At 36.5% G+C, this 16,421-nt stretch overlaps 1 long non-coding RNA gene across 4 annotated transcripts; it reads left to right on the plus strand.

The window, feature by feature from the left end:
* The first annotated feature begins 7,883 nt into the window (after positions 1-7,883).
* LOC137889171 (uncharacterized) lies at positions 7,884-16,403 on the plus strand. 4 transcript variants are annotated; one of them, XR_011105208.1, is made up of 6 exons: positions 7,884-7,912; positions 9,128-11,050; positions 12,068-12,100; positions 12,811-13,347; positions 14,179-14,448; positions 14,583-16,403. It is a non-coding gene; the product is annotated as an uncharacterized lncRNA (long non-coding RNA). The 4 variants fall into 4 exon arrangements; XR_011105207.1 differs by having other exon boundaries at positions 9,128-12,100; XR_011105209.1 differs by lacking the exon at positions 12,068-12,100 and having other exon boundaries at positions 9,128-9,230.
* Positions 16,404-16,421: the final 18 nt, after the last annotated feature.

Raw genomic sequence — 16,421 nt, forward strand, 5'->3', positions numbered from 1 at the left:
TAACTCTTTATAGTATTTTTTGTGACTTTTTATGACATATACAATTACTTTTTGCAACATTCTATAATATAACTTTGCATGACTATTTTTCAAATACAATACTATTACTTTGTTTTTTTACTTTTTTGGACAGTGGCTTTTTAAAGACTTGTTTTGACATACAATACCACAACTTTTTATATGAATTGTTTTATAGTAAATATTTTTTAGATTAACTATATAGTTTTTATGACTTTCTTCAACACACTACAATTTGACTTTTTTGACATACTGAACTCTTAATATTTCAACATACTATACATTGACGTTTTATGACAAATTATACCATGACATTTTTGTCATATGAATGAGGGTTTATGACTTTTTAACGTATTATACAAGGACTTTGTTGGATATACAACACAACATACCATACTAGTACTTGTTTTGACGTGTTAAACTATGTATTTATATATTACTTTTTTGACATACTGAACTATAACGTTTCTGCATACTACACTATGACTTCTTATAACTTTTTTGGAGTATCGGTTTGTTACCAATACCATTGACTTTGCTTCTTCACCAGAGTCTTTGTGCTTTCTCGCCTCGCAGGTTTCCATGGATAGTGGTTGTACCTGGAGCATGGTCTTGTCTCCTGTCGTGGTTATGTCATAGGCATTGAATGTGTTGTAACACTGTTATGTTGTTCATTCTGTTCACATGACATCTATTGCACTTCTGTCCATCCTGGGAGAGGGATCCCTCCTTTGTTGCTCTCCCTAAGGTTTCTTCCTCTTTTCTCCCCATTAAAGGGTTTTTTTGTGGACTTTTTCCTGTTCCAATGTGAGGTGACAGAGGATGTCGCATGTGTACAGATTGTAAAGCCCTCCAAGGCAAATTTGTGATTTGTAATTTTGGGCTATACAAAATGAATTGAATTGAATTAAGTAACTATGCTAGGACTTTTATGTCTTTTTATGACTTTGGTGTTTTATGTTATATTATAGTATAACTTTTTTTTGATGTTTTACAATATCAAATATTATAACTTTAAATGGCATTTTATAGCATACTAAACTATGACTTATTATTGGCTTTTTATGACATTCTATACTGTGATTTTTATGGACAAACTATACTATGACTTTTTTTTTAATTAAATTTGTTTTGACTTTTTTCAAGATACTATAATGTGATTTTTCTCGACATACTATACTATGAATTTTGTATTCCTTTTTTCAACAAAATTACTTTGTCATAACTTTTTTGAATACTCTAATATGACATGTGCCAAGATACTATAATATGACTAATATGAATTTTCTAGACATACTATACTTTGACTTTTTTTGACATATTATAATAGGACTTTTTTACAACTTCTTTTGACCTAGACAGAATTTTTTCGACATACTATACTATGACTAGTATAGTATAGTGTTATATTCCCCTTTTGAGATCTAAGGGATGAGGGGAGTAACAAAGTAAAATGCACAGGGAAAGAGAGAGTGGGCAATGGACGAATAACCAAAAGACAAAAGAGAGTTATTAACAAGAAAGCACTGCTACACCAAAAACACACAGCTTGGATGCTGCCACTTAGATCACTGGCGGGGGTCCCTGTCGGGCTGGATCTCCCAACCTCTTATCCACCCTGGCACTAATCAGTAATTGGGGAACAGCCGTGTTAACTCACACACTACAGCTTGCAGGCAGGGAAAAGGGCGGCACCTGAATGGACGCTGGGAGGGAATAGAGAGAGGGCACAAAAACACGGCACGTAACATATAGTATGACATTTTTTGAAATGCTATAATATGTCTTTTCATGACTTTTCTAGACATATTATACTATTACTTTTTACTTGAATCTTTTCAACATGCTATATTATAACTTTTTTAAGATGTTGTCAACATACTATATTTTTTTTTCCCTAGATATTATATTAGGACTTTTTTATATTTTCAATATACTTAACTATGACATTTTTAAAGGGATGTTCAATTAAAATTCCACGAGGTCTATTTAGAGAGAATTTTCTCAAGCAAAGGTCCGGAACATCACAATAATGTCTAACTTGCGCTATGATTTAGTTCAATACGTATTGAAGTAGCCTAGCAGTTATATTCATGTCTATGTAATCTGACTGTCAAATCAAATAAAGAAAGTTCAACTGAATAATATCCCAACAATATTTATTGTCAGTTTTCAAATTGAACTGGATGAATTATAAATAATACATAATCTAATAATAAATAAATGTTCTTCTCTCACTTCAAGTAAAATAAGGGCTGGATTATAAAAATAATTACATAACAGAAAGCTTTTGAAGAATGTTCATCTTAAAATAAAGTACTTAATTTAAGAAAAATGTATTTCACTGAATTGCCCTGCAGCTTTAAATTCAGTTCATTCAGGTGTGAAGTGATATAAATCAAAAAAGCCACAATTATATTATTCTAAAAAGAAAACTTTGTGTGTAGGGACTAACGTTATATCTATGGTTATTAAACCACTTGTTTTAGCTCTATTCCTCTCCATTAACATAATTTTTTGGGCAGTAAATGAATGTGTTAGGATTCTGATCATATTGGGGTCTTAATTTATTTTCTGTGCCTTAATTTCAGATGTTAGTGGGTATGTTTGCGCAAAGGATTTGTGCTTTGTCTCATGGTGGCTCTTCACATTACCGCTTTTAATAGTCATCACGGTCTCTGAACATGTGAGACATACTGGTTTTGAACTGCCCATGGGAAGAATTAACCTAAGAGTCTTTCCATTGTTGATTAAAAGTTCTGGTCTAGCTGACCACTTTACTCTTTTGGGAGAACACCATGTGAAATAACTTCTGACTCACGTATTATTCTCCAACTATTCAACTCGGGAACCTTGTTGAATAGTTGGCTGAGTTGGCTGAGTATCATCATGTGATAGGAAGTGCTACCCTGAGCCTTCCACTTACTACTTATTGTATTCATACTAGCTTGTTGCACTTATTGTATTCGTATTACTTTTTGCACTTACTGTTTTTCTTTGTTTCTGCACTGTACTTTGGCTCTGAGTTATGCTCTGCTTCATCCTCTTAGATGCTTGTTTGGAAAAGGAGATGTACTTATGACTTCTGGTGACTAGTAGTTCTCTTGAATACCTATGTTGAATGCACTTATTGTAAGTCGCTTTAGATAAAAGCGTCTGCTAAATGACTGTAATGTAATGTAATGTAATGTGATGTGATTAACAACGCATGTAATTGGTCGGTGTGTTTCCTGGACCGCTGAACGAGTGCCGTAAAGGCTGGAAAAGCTGCGCCGGTTAAAATAGAGGCGCTCCGTCAAAATTTTATAATTCTCAATTATCGGTTTTAGGTCCAGGGACCGGATACAACTATACATAGTATACTGTGACTTTTTTTCTGACATACTGTATTATGACTTTCCCATGACTTTTTCGACATACTGTATTGTGATTTTTTTCTACATACCATTCAATACAATTAAATTCAATTTTCAATTCAATTTATTCTGTAACGCTCAAAATTAAAAATTTGCCTCAGAGGGCTTTACAATCTGTACACATGCGACATCCTCTGTCCCGGGACCCTCACATCGGAACAGGAAAAACTCCACAAAAAACCCTATAACGGGGAGAAGGAAGAAACCTTAGGGAGAGCAACAGAGGAGGGATCCCTCTCCCAGGATGGACAGAAGTGCAATAGATGTCATGTGTACAGAATGAACAACATCACAGAGTTACAACACATTCAATGCATATGACAGAAACGATTCATATAATGAAAGTAGTAAGCATAATAATGATGGAAAAATTACAAAGTGGATATAGTAGAATAACAATGATGACAAAAGCAGTAATGTTATCGGCAATAGCAAGCAATGCGGCTACTAATAATAATGATAGTAGCAGTGGGTGTAAGGCAGAACCACAGCAGGAGGCAAGACCAGGGTCCAGATATAACCACGATTCACGGAAACCTGCGAGGCGAGAAAGCACAAAAACTCCAGGGAAGAAGCAAAGTTAGTAATGTGCGTTAATGGGACATAAATTCATGCAAAAGGAGATAAAGAGGAGAGAGGAGCTTAGTGTATCCTAGGAAGTCCCCCAGCAGTCTAAGCCTATAGCAGTAAATCTAGGGGCTGGTCCAAGGCAAACCTGGGCCAGCCCTAACTATACTATGACTTTATGACTTTTTTCAAGATACAATAACATTACTTTTTTCGACATTCTATAATAAGAATTGTTTACGATTTTTTGACATACTATACTATGATTTTTTGTGACTCATTTCGTCACAGTATACTATGATTCTTTTCAGGACTTTTTTCGACAACCTATGCTAAGACTTTTTGCATGACCTTTTTACTCTAACATGATATTTTTCGACTTTTTTTGACATACTATACAATTACTATTTTTATGATTTTGGAGTTACTGTGTTCCAATGCATAGCTTAGGTTTTTTGAGTTTCCACATTTTTTAAGGTTTTACAATTGCTTTAAGTTAAAAAAAGATGTGATGCATGGGCAGGTATTTTGAGTTTTTCATTTTGACTTTTAATTAAGTTTCCTTTTTTTGAGGTTTTCAAATTGTTATGTTTATAAATTGTTAACAGTTTGGGATTTTTGCATGTTTCAATGTTTTAGGGAACTTTGAGGTTAGGTTTAGAATTTTTTTTAGGATTTTCAAACGCTTTCTATAATTGTAACATATCAATGCATTTATAGAGACTAGTGGGGTAGATACTGTACATGTTTTATTTATGGGAGGAAACCGGATTTTTTTCATTTTTAGCAGATTTTAAGGGGTTGTTTGAACTTTAAACATGTAAAAGCAGTTTGGGAGTTTAGCGTATTTCAAAAATAGTGTAGTTTATTGAGTTTCCATTCTGAAGATAATGTTTTTTTAAAAAGGTTTTCAAACCATTGTTTCCTTTTTCAAAGAGTCTCACAATTTTGGAGGTAGCATATTCCACTGCATGGTTTTTAAAATGTTGACAGAGTTTGGGATTTTCAAGCATTGCATGGTTTAGTATCTTAAAAAAATGACTCAATGTATTATCATAGTTTGGAATTTTTGCACGTGTCAATGGTTTAGGGAACTTTGAAGTTAGGGTTCGATTTTTTTTAGGGTTTTCAAACGTTTTCTATAATCTTTTTATATATTAAAGCATTTGAAGAGGCTAGTGGGGAGAGATACATCTTTTGTTTATGGGAGGAAACAGGATTTTCTTTTTACCTTAAGACTTTAAAAAAAGCAGTGTGTTTATTTCTTTGTTAAGACTTAACAAAACTGCTTACAGGCCTTAAGACTTAACAAAACTGCTTAACGGCCTTAAGACTTAACAACACTGCTTACCGACCTTAAGGCTTAACAAAGCTGCTTGACGACATTAAGACTTCAAAAAAATTTTAAATAAACACACTGCTTACAAACCATAAGGCTTAACAAAACTGCTTACCGGCCTTAAGACTGTACAAAACTGCTTACCGGCCTTAAGACTTAAGATTGGTAAGCAGTGTATTTATTTCTTTGTTAATACTTAACAAAACTGCTTACCAGCCTTAAGACTTAACAAAACTGCTTATCGGCCTTAAGACTTAACAAAGAAAAAGTATGAGTATATTTCTGCAACTACAAGCTGTATTTTAATAATTGGTCTTATAATAAAGGGAACACTCGTGAGATTTGTTCAGATGTGTAACTATCAGTATATGTTACTGGTTTAAGAGTAAATGAAGATGGCACACAGCACAAATTGAAAATCTTCATTTTCGTCTAAAAAAAAGCACTTTCAGGATATTTATTTTTAGGAATGATATAGCTTCAAGTTTTAAACCTCTCCCAGATCATAGCACAATATATAGACAGTCTCTGGGCAAATTTGTACTTTGATAAAGTGAAGCATAAAAAAGTTAGAGAGGTTTTAGTACAGAGATTTCAGACGAGGTCTCCAAATTTTAAACATATACACATTTTGCACAATGTGTGCTATTTCAATTTTCTGATCTACCAAACTATAAATTTAACTTGTATATATCACTAATGGTGTTCAATACATCCAAATAGAGCAGTTATGGCTTTATTTGAAGGCCAGGATCCTCCAGTGACCTCTCTAAGTGTCTGTGTTTTTTCACATTCCAGCCCTGCCCCTCTATTAGAGCCAATAGAATTCATTTAAATCGAAGGAGGGAGATTGGCAGCACTGTTAGCCAAACAGAATCAAAAAAGTTCCGGACAGCGTGAAAACTAAAATCCGATTTGCTGAAAGTCAAATCAGTCTCATACACTTTCAAAATGGCTTTGAGTACAACACAGGATATCCGGTAAACACATTTGAATCTGGATTAACCGGGAGAAAGGCTTTGTCTTCTCAAAACATCAAAAAGTAAGGTGCTGTTTATGATGATAATCGATATTGAGTTTGGTATTGCTGGTGTCTGTTAGCTCATAACTCGGAGATGGTGTGTCATAGTGGAATATGAGTCATATCCCTCTAATCCTCAGGTTACTGGCGATCTTTTGAGCTAACATGTTTTAGCATTGAGCTACAGAGCACAGCGTTAGAGGCATAAATGTGGCGAGTGGGTCTGCCTAGGGGGCGCTATACGGATTTTGATATTTGGTAATATATATAGTTTTGTCTGATGCCAGCTGTTTGGAGTGTTTACAAACAACTGGCATTACTTTGTAGCCCAGGCTCTGCAGTTTAAGCAGGTATGTGACATTATATTCTTACTGATGAGTGCACTTGTTTGGCATTTTGCGTGGGTGAATTTTTGGATGAACGCATCAGTGGGGGCTCTCGGGTCCAAAAGGTTTAAGACTTAACAAAACTGCTTACCGGCCTTAAGACTTAACAAAATTGCTTACCGATCTTAAGGCTTAACAAAACTGCTTACCGGCTTTAAGACTTAACAACACTGCTTACCGACCTTAAGACTTAACAAAACTGCTTACCGGTCTTAAGACTTAAATAAAAAATAAATAAACACACTGCTTACCGACCTTAAAACCCGTTAAGCCCTAAGCCTTTTTGTAGGCCTCTCCTCGATTTTTGCAACCCATAGTTAAGAGAGTGATTTTCGTCTAAATATAAGGTGTATTTTAATAGTTGTTATAGTGTAGAAAGCTGACACTTGTGAAATTTGTTCTAATTTGTAAATATCAGTATATATGTTACTGGTTAAAAGTAGATTAAGATGGAACACAGCACAAATTGAAATTCTTTATCTCCGACTATAAATTAATCCAATTTTGATAAGATATTTTTTTTTAATGTTGTAGTTGAAAGCTTTTATCCTCTCCAGATCATAGCCCAATGGGTTGGAAGTCTCTCTGCACAATGTTTTCTTTGATAAATTGAAGCATTCAAGAGCTAGAGAGGTTAGAGTGCAGAGATTTCAGCCGAGGTCAACCAAAATGTCATTTGGTTCCAGCTGTTCCATTGTAATTTTATATAGTATATAATTATATATTTCACTTCTTTTATGACTAATAGTGTTCAATCTATCATATGCAGAAGTTTGGCATCATTTAGAGAGCCTGGATCCTCTCTGAGCCTGTTTATGTCTGTCATCCATGGGATTTTCTCATCTGGCTTCCACTCCAGGTCTCCTAGCTCAGCCTGTGGTTGGTCGATTTCAGTCAATGGACCCGCCTTAGAAGCGTCTGAGTCCTGGCTATCTAACAAACACATCGTGATTTTGACAGACGCGTTAGCCAGTAGGGAGTAAAACAGTGGCGCGTCACCTGAACCGTGCGCACAACCTCGTCGGAATTCACACCCATCCCCCACACGGTACCTTTGTTAGACGGGCCCTTGTTTCTCCGCGGGGACATTTAAGAGACGCACCGGAAATACGTAGAAATATTGTTGACGGAAATAAGTGGAGATATACAGCAGAACAACGAAAAGGTAAGGAGCTTTGGATGATTTTGAAGGATATTACGCATTGTGTTTCTGGTGTTTGTTTGCTCACAGCCTTGTGAGGGTTTACCGGAGGGACAATCTGATAGTAGTTCTGGAATCTGTGTCGAATGCTCGTGCTGTTTGATATTTCGGTTGCCTATGCTAACCGTTAGCTTTGTTATGCTAACTCGGAGAAGAGCGACTTATGGCTAGAAATACGTGATTTTGTGATAAATCTTTTATTTGCGTACACTATTTGTGTAGAATGGTGTTTGGAGTGTGTAAGAATGTCTTGGATTGTTTGTTTTAAGCAGATTTTGAATTTTTTTTTGATTTTTTTTTTTTAATTTTTTTCATATTCATAATTACATGCAAATGGTCATTTTTGGACGGTAAATGCTACAGCGGACCCGGAATCGGGGGCGTAGGGCTTAAAAGGTTGACTTAAAACTGCTTACCAGCCCTAAGACTTTGATTAAGATTTTGGAGGTATCATGTTCCAATGCATGGTTTAGGTATTTTGAGTTTCCATTTTAAATGTTCATTAACTTTCCACTTTTTAGTTATTTTTAGGTTGTCAAATTGTTGATTAAGTTTTTAACGTGATGACAGAGTTTGGGATTTTTAAGTCTTGCATTGTTTAGTATCTTAAATTATTAAATGTATTATCATAGTTTGGGATTTTTGCAAGTTTCAATGGTTTAGGGATTTTTGAGGTTAGGGTTCGATTGTTTTAGGGTTTTCAAACGTTTTCTATCATCTTTTTACATATCAATGCATTTAAAGAGGCTAGTGGGCAGAGTTTTGTTTGTGTGAAGAAAACACAATTATTTTTTGTAGTTTCGATTATACATTAATAATAGGAAATAGTTCAAAAAATAGTTATAGTTATGAGTATTAAATTCCATTTCTGCCAATAAATCACTCTAAATCCTACACTTTGTTACTTTAAGACATGCTGTAAAAGTTGTGAGCCTAAAATAATGCTACTAAGCTAAGCTAAACTATATTACCAGTTTGCTAGTCTATACCGTCAGTTGCTAAAAGGTTTTCAACTACCAGTTAAGTTGACTAAAATGATAGCTAAGTTAACTATAGGACACCGGTGGGAAAAGTTAAGCAACTAACTCACTCCATGTAAGGTGGGTGGGTGAAAACCTTTTAGTGGAGACTTCCTTAGCCTACTGAGAAGCTGACGAGCCTTTTCTCCTCCTGTCCAAGGAGCTGAAAATCCATCCTGCAAAAACGTCCAAGCTGTAGCTGAGAATGAGTCCGGTTCAGTCCTCCTGCCTTGCTGTCCTGTGGTCTTCTGAGGTCTCCTCTGGTCTGTGCGCTCTCTTATAACGACGTCACGCGCATCTAGAACACCTCAGGTGTTCTAGAATATTGCTTATGCCTCTCAGGCGTGTCAAGTGAACTGCAAGTAACTGTAATTATTAATTCATCTGTTCTTCATGTTGTATATTAATAGTTAGTTCTTTCAACGCAATTTTCCAAAGCCCAAGCAACCATATTTGATATACTTTATTTGTCCGTCCAGCAGTCCAAAACTCTAAGATATTCAGACTATCAAATGCCAGCAAATATTCACTTGTTCAGGAAATTACTTAAATTACTTAAATTATACATCAAATATCAAATAACTAGTAAAGCACTCGGAGAGGGTAAACCTCTGCTCAAGGTAATTTCCACAAGTGAAAAATAATGCCTATATCCGATCCATGATTCAAATCCAGTCCAAAACTCCTTGGCCCATGTTACATCTTTCCATCAAGTTTCATGAGAATCAGGCCAGTGGTTTTTCTGTTACTTTTTCTGTTTCAGCTCTAACTAGTGATCAGCTGTTCACAAATCTGCCGGAAAAAAAATATGTGTGGAAAGTGTCTTAACTCTGTTACAAATCATGATTGTTATGTTCTACTTGCACCATTTGTAAATGCAGAAATGCACATGTGCTTGTTTCAGTGCGTGCATATGCATGTATTTCATTATTTTCACCCTAATCACCCTAATCAGCCTCTAATATTTATTAAAAAGTAGGCGTAGTCACTGGTTTTCAAGCCTCGAGTTTTAAATTTTTGCCGTCACAATCTCGTTTTTCTGCAATCAGAATGATAGGGTGGGGTTAAGTACAACCCAATGAAAGACATTTTTAAGCAACCAAAATGTTACAATTGACTTTTCATGAACTGAAAATACTTCAGTTTGTCAAAATAAGTCATAAGAAAGTCATAGTATAGTATGTCAAAAATAGTCATAGTAATGTATAGCATATCAATAAAGTCACAAAAAAGTAACTATAGGATGTCCAAAAATGTCATAGTCAGTCAAAAAAAGTCATCCAAAAAGTCTTTGTGTAGGTTGTCGAAAAAAGTCATAGTATAGTAAATTGTAAAAAGTCATGAAATGGTCATAGTATAGAATGTCAAAAAGTCATAGTATAGTATTTTTTAAAAAGTCCTGATTAATTCATAGTATCGTATGTTGAAAAAAGTCATACATAATTCATAGTATAGCATGTCGATAAAGTGATGAAAAAAGTATAGCAAAAAATGTTTTCGAGGGACAAGAGAGCAACCCGAATTCGGGTCCGCTGTAGCATTTACCTTCCAAAAATGTCCATTTATGCATGTATTTATGAATATGAAAAAAATAAAATAAAATCCCCCAAAAAATTCCAAATCTTCTTAAAACAAACAATCTAAGACATTCTTACACACTCCAAACACCATTCTACACAAATAGTGTACGCAAATAAAAGATTTATCACAAAATCACGTATTTCTAGCCATAACTCGCTCTTCTCCGAGTTAGCATAACAAAGCTAACGGTTAGCATAGGCAACCGAGATAGCAAAAAGCACGAGCATTCGACACAGATTCCAGAACTACCATCAGATCGTCTCTCTGGTAAACCCTCACAAGGCTGTGAGCAAACAAACACCAGAAACACAATGCGTAATATCCTTCAAAATCATCCAAAGCTCCTTACCTTTTCGTTGTTCTGCTGTATATCTCCGCTTATTTCCGTCAACAATATTTCTACGTATTTTTGGTGCATCTCTGAAATGTCCCCGTGCAGAAACAAGGGCCCGTCTAACAAAGGGACCCATCCCCCCACGGCGATCTTTTACGCACGTTTCAGGTGACGCGCCACGGATTTACTCCCTACTGGCTAACGCGTCTGTCTATCAAAATCACGAGGCGTTTGTTAGATAGCCAGGACTCAGACGCTTCTAAGGCGGGTCCATTGACTGAAATCAACCAACCATAGGCTGAGCTAGGAGACCTGGAGTGGAAGCCAGATGAGAAAATCCCATGGGTGACAGACATAAACAGGCTCAGAGAGGATCCAGGCTCTCTAAATGATGCCAAACTGCTGCATATGATAGATTGAACACTATTAGTCATAAAAGAAGTGAAATATATAATTATATACTATATAAAATTACAATGGAACAGCTGGAACCAAATGACATTTTGGTTGACCTTGGCTAAAATCTCAGCACTCTAATCTCTCTAGCTCTTGAATGCTTCACTTTATCAAAGAAAACATTGTGCAGAGAGACTCTCAACCCATTGGGCTATGATCTGGGAGAGGTTTGAGCTTTCAACTACAACATTCAAAAAAAATATCTTATCAAAATTGGTTTAATTTTAAATCGGAGATAAAGAATTTCAATTTGTGCTGTGTTCCATCTTAATGTTCTCTTAACCAGTAACATATATACTGATATTTACAAATCAGAACAAATTTCATAAAGGTCAGCTTTCTACAATATAAAAACTATTAAAATACACCTTATATTTAGACGAAAATCACTCTCTTTACTATGGGTTGCAAAAATCGAGGAGAGGCCTACAAATAGGCTTAGGGCTTAACGGGTTGTAACTGTACGGGACTGCATGTGCGAGTGTTGCGTACATTATATCACCATGTCCTCCACGCGCTGTGAGGAGATGGTGATATGATATGAGATGTGATACTGAGTTATAAACTAAAGAGGTTACTGTGGTCATGTTGGATTAATGTAGCCATGTTTGACTGTGCGTCATGACTCGCATAGTTCAATGCATACTAAATACGTTCACAAAGTTTATTGCAAATCGTTGATCGTTTTGTTCACACAAACATTGAAGTCCTTACAATGTCTTTGACCAGAGCTCACGAGAACGCAGCTGTCTGGAAAAAGCCGTGAGTAAATGCGTGCAGCCATCACCTCTTCTCCTCTTACAATAATTATGAAGCCTCTTCATGTGCAACTTATGATAAAAAGCTTTTTTATTATTATTAACCTTACACAGTTGTTTTGGACATACACAAATAATAGTAGTAATACTGAGAACAATATAAATAACGACACTAATAATAATATGCATTACTGTTATTATTATTATTATTGTAATCATTATTGACTTTGTTGTTTTGTTTTCTGTTTTCTGTCACTAAAGTAATTAAAAAATGAACCAAAAAGCAGCTTTATATTTTCAATTAGGTTTAGTTTCTTATCACGAAATTCTTGATTTTTAATCTTCAGTATGAGTCACACTCTTCAACCAAACATTTGAATATACTTTTGATATATATATCATCAAACCATCCATCTTTGGAAAATAAAATTCCCCAACATTAACAAATAATAATAATAATGTTCATCATTAAGTGTCACATGAAGGCAGCATTAATTGATTCTCATTCCCTAATCTGTTCAAACAAACAGAGGCACATTACTGTTAAAATATAAGACAGCCTCTTGTGTGTTGGTGACACGTGTAGTACGGTCATAGTTCGTTTATGGATATGCTGGCGTGTTTTTCAAATTTTATCTTTGATTATTGCTCAATGTCATCCAGAAATATTTCATGTTATGAGAAATCCTTACAGTTTACATTTTTCCGTCTCAGCTGGTGTGAACAACATCATGGAACGTCCTGCACAAGACGGCCTCCCTGAAGTGTTCAGGATCCTCAACATTGATGAAGATAATCTCCCAAACTACTACTCTTCTGATAAGGAAGAGGAAGGTGAGGTTGAGATTGCTGTTGTGGGTAAAGGTCAGGTCGGGTTTGACATTGTGGGTGAAGGTGAGTGGCTTCCCTGGCTCCTCTCTGACGAGGAGGGTCTGACTGGGAGAGCGAAGATTCCGGGTATGACTCCATGTTTGAGGATGAAGAGGAGGAAGAGGAGGAAGAAGATGATGAAAATGAAGATGAAGTTGACCCTTGTTGTTCAGTAACAGACCTCCACGATTTTACACACCGCACCAACCTCCTCTTAAAAAGCAACGTGGAAGACTCAACGTCCAGGATTTCCTTGACAACAGAGAAGAGGTGTTTACTCCGGACCAGATGAGAAGGATGGAGGACTACAGGACCAGATGAGAAGGATGGACCCGATGAGAAGGATGGAGGACTACAGAACCAGCAGTGACGTGCGTTGAGGTTCGTGGCTGGTGAGGCACTGACTGCACACTACATAAGTCAGATTTACAAATATATGAACCCAATAGAGTAGCTTGAATCACCATTCAATTAGCAGCTTGCACATTGACTACTGGTTGTTTTTCATATTTCATATCAGCATTCTTTACATACACATAGGTAAGGTACATATTTGATTCCACTGGGAGCGTGTGCACCGCGACCTGCCCCACCGGGAGTGTTTCAGAAGTGGAGCGCTCGCGGGCCACTCGTGAAAATCGTGAGATCCCACGATAATCTGTGTAACAATCATAAAGAGAACAACAAACACATAAAAGGTTACTTTACCTGTCCGACGTTGAATTGCTGTTGATTTGGTCCCTGTTTTTTTAGACATTTTTAAGCTTAGATATTGAATCTTACATTTTTGCGGTCAAAGCAAAATATGAGAAGAAAAGTGTAAAAGAAGAGCAATGACAGAACAAGCATAAACCCGACCCGTGGGCTCTCGCACGCCCCCTTCATTGAGGTAGAGGTAGTGTTTGCCTCCCCTCTGTGCTTTTTCACTGCGGTTTAATGTCACAGACGTGAAATACATTACCTATTCTATGGAAAGAAAGGACATATAATAAAAGTGTCTACAAATATTACAGTGGTGACAAACAATGAGAAAGCAAAAGACATGCACTCAACCCAGTTAGTGAGGGATTCACAATCTGAGATGAGGTACAGCTCGTCGCTGCCTCACCTCGCGTGTCTCCTCGCTGTTTGAACAGGACATGCACAAATTCAGCGATTTTGATTATAAAAATGCTTGAAATGATTGGAATCATACAGAAATTACATTTATAGCACAGATCAGTAGGCTCTGCCTCACATGCCTCCCCTGACCGCACGTCTCTGAGGACCAGATGAGAAGGATGGAGGACTACAGGACCAGATGAGAAGGATGGAGGACTACAGGACCAGATGAGAAGGATGGAAGACTACAGGACCCGATGAGAAGGATGGAGGACTACAGGACCAGATGAGAAGGATGGAGGACTACAGGACCCGATGAGAAGGATGGAGGACCACAGAACCAGATGGAGAGCGGCGGTCTCCTTTCTTTCAGTGGGCTGAGTAAGTAATCCCTCACCAAGATTACAGAAGTATCAGTAATAAGATTCCATCATTGGAGGCCAGATTCAACACAACAATGTAAAGGTTGTATAGTTGAGTTAAAAGTATTCATCTCTTGTGTTTGTGTCTCACAGGGCAGGACTCCTCTGTGTTTTTGTTTCACTCCTGGGGAAGCTGAGAGTGAACGTCAACCAAACCATCATCCCAGGAAGACCCAGACCCGCCACAGACCACTGAACCACTCTCAGCAACCCAGTGAGTTTGAGACCCAGTGAGTCCTCCCTGCCCCTCCACCCTGACACCACCTGCTCCACCCACCAGCCGAAAGGATGAGGAGCATCCCCTCCGGCACAGAGGATGTGGTTTGTCTCCGTCTGCTTCTTCTGTGCTGGTGGGTTTGGGAAGCTCCTCACACACTCAGGAAGCTGTCAGCAGCTCTTTGCATCTGCTCACAAATCAAGGACACAGACGGTTCAGGCTGAACGAGAAATAATAATCCTAAAAGCTTTCAGGTATTTAATTTGTCACATAGACAAATTAAACTGTATGTCCTGTATGTATACTGTTTATTTACTGAGTAGGACAATTAAATAAATGTACGACAAACTTTCCATATATGTTTTTAGAGTAAAAACATAATATTTCTAATATAATTCCAAAAATCTGACAATGTATGACATTTTATTTACAATAAATATTGTGCAAGTGATAATTGAATATCTTTTTGGTTTTCGTTAATTAATTAATTAATTAATTAATTAATTGATTGATTAATGAATTAATGGATCATTATTATAATTTTCATAACACTGCTCTAGTTTATTTCAAAATGATCATATATAACTTACCAACACTGGAGAGGCACAGATGGTCCAGATAAAAGAGTATTGTCAGGTAAATACTGTTGGTCTAAATAGACAATTGAAAAATTTGAGTCACTGCACAATATCAAAATGAAATTATGATATGACACGGTAATCTCATAACTTTCAAACTCAGCACATCTCTTCTAAAGGCAAACTAACAATCCAGTCCTTTAATGTGTGCAACATTGCAGGTCCTTAGCTGATTCGAATCACTGTGTTCAGTTCAGATTTGTAGTTACTGACTTTTTTGCTCAAGCTAAGTGTCACATTACTGTTCAAATGTCGCTGGATAAAACACATCGGATAAGATAACGTTACATTTGTGCATGGATACAGTATAGCTAAGTTACCTGGCTAGCTAGCAAGCCAAGGTAACGGTGACGTGCATTGTGCGAGACGAGAGGAGGATTTCACTGATTGGTTTCACACCAAACTAAATAATATTACAACAAATCTATGACAAACTGACTTTCTATAAAAGTCTATGAGAAAATTGATCCTTCTTCTCACTTGATTTATTACCTCAGTAAACATTGCTAACATGAGTTTATCGTCTCAATCGCAATATTCAAGTGTTCTTCAATACACCATGATGTTCAGTTTGTGAATTTTGTTCAGTAAAATAAGACAATTGACAGGTCACGGCATTGTCCAGTCTGAGTGTTGTCCAGTCTGAGTGTTGTCCCTGATTTGATGTTAGAACTTAAACCCGTTGAGACTCATAAACTATGATATCAGACCATATAGTAACTAGATGGTTTGATATCATAGTTTATGCAAAAAAAGAATTCAGTGACCAGGGAAAAAATAAGGAAACAGGTGGAGGAGGACAAGGATCATCTGATCTTCCAGCCAGAGATGAGGGACTCGCTGCAATTATTGGACAAACAGACAGGACTTTCACCCAGAGGTAACTTATTTTGTAATTGTATTAGGGTTGTAGTTAATAGAAGCTTTATTCTTAACCATTTGATTTCTACATCATCATCAACATCTTTCTGTTATTTCTATTCTTCTGCACAGTTGCAAATACAGATCTGGCTACACTAATATTATTAGCAGTGCGCGAAATAAAAAAATAATTAAAAAGAGTTTTTTAATATTGTC

The sequence above is a fragment of the Cebidichthys violaceus genome, unplaced genomic scaffold (genome assembly GCF_023349555.1).
Source record: "Cebidichthys violaceus isolate CVI_PGR_0920_01 unplaced genomic scaffold, fCebVio1.0.p SCAF_6, whole genome shotgun sequence".
Classification (NCBI taxonomy): domain Eukaryota; kingdom Metazoa; phylum Chordata; class Actinopteri; order Perciformes; family Stichaeidae; genus Cebidichthys; species Cebidichthys violaceus.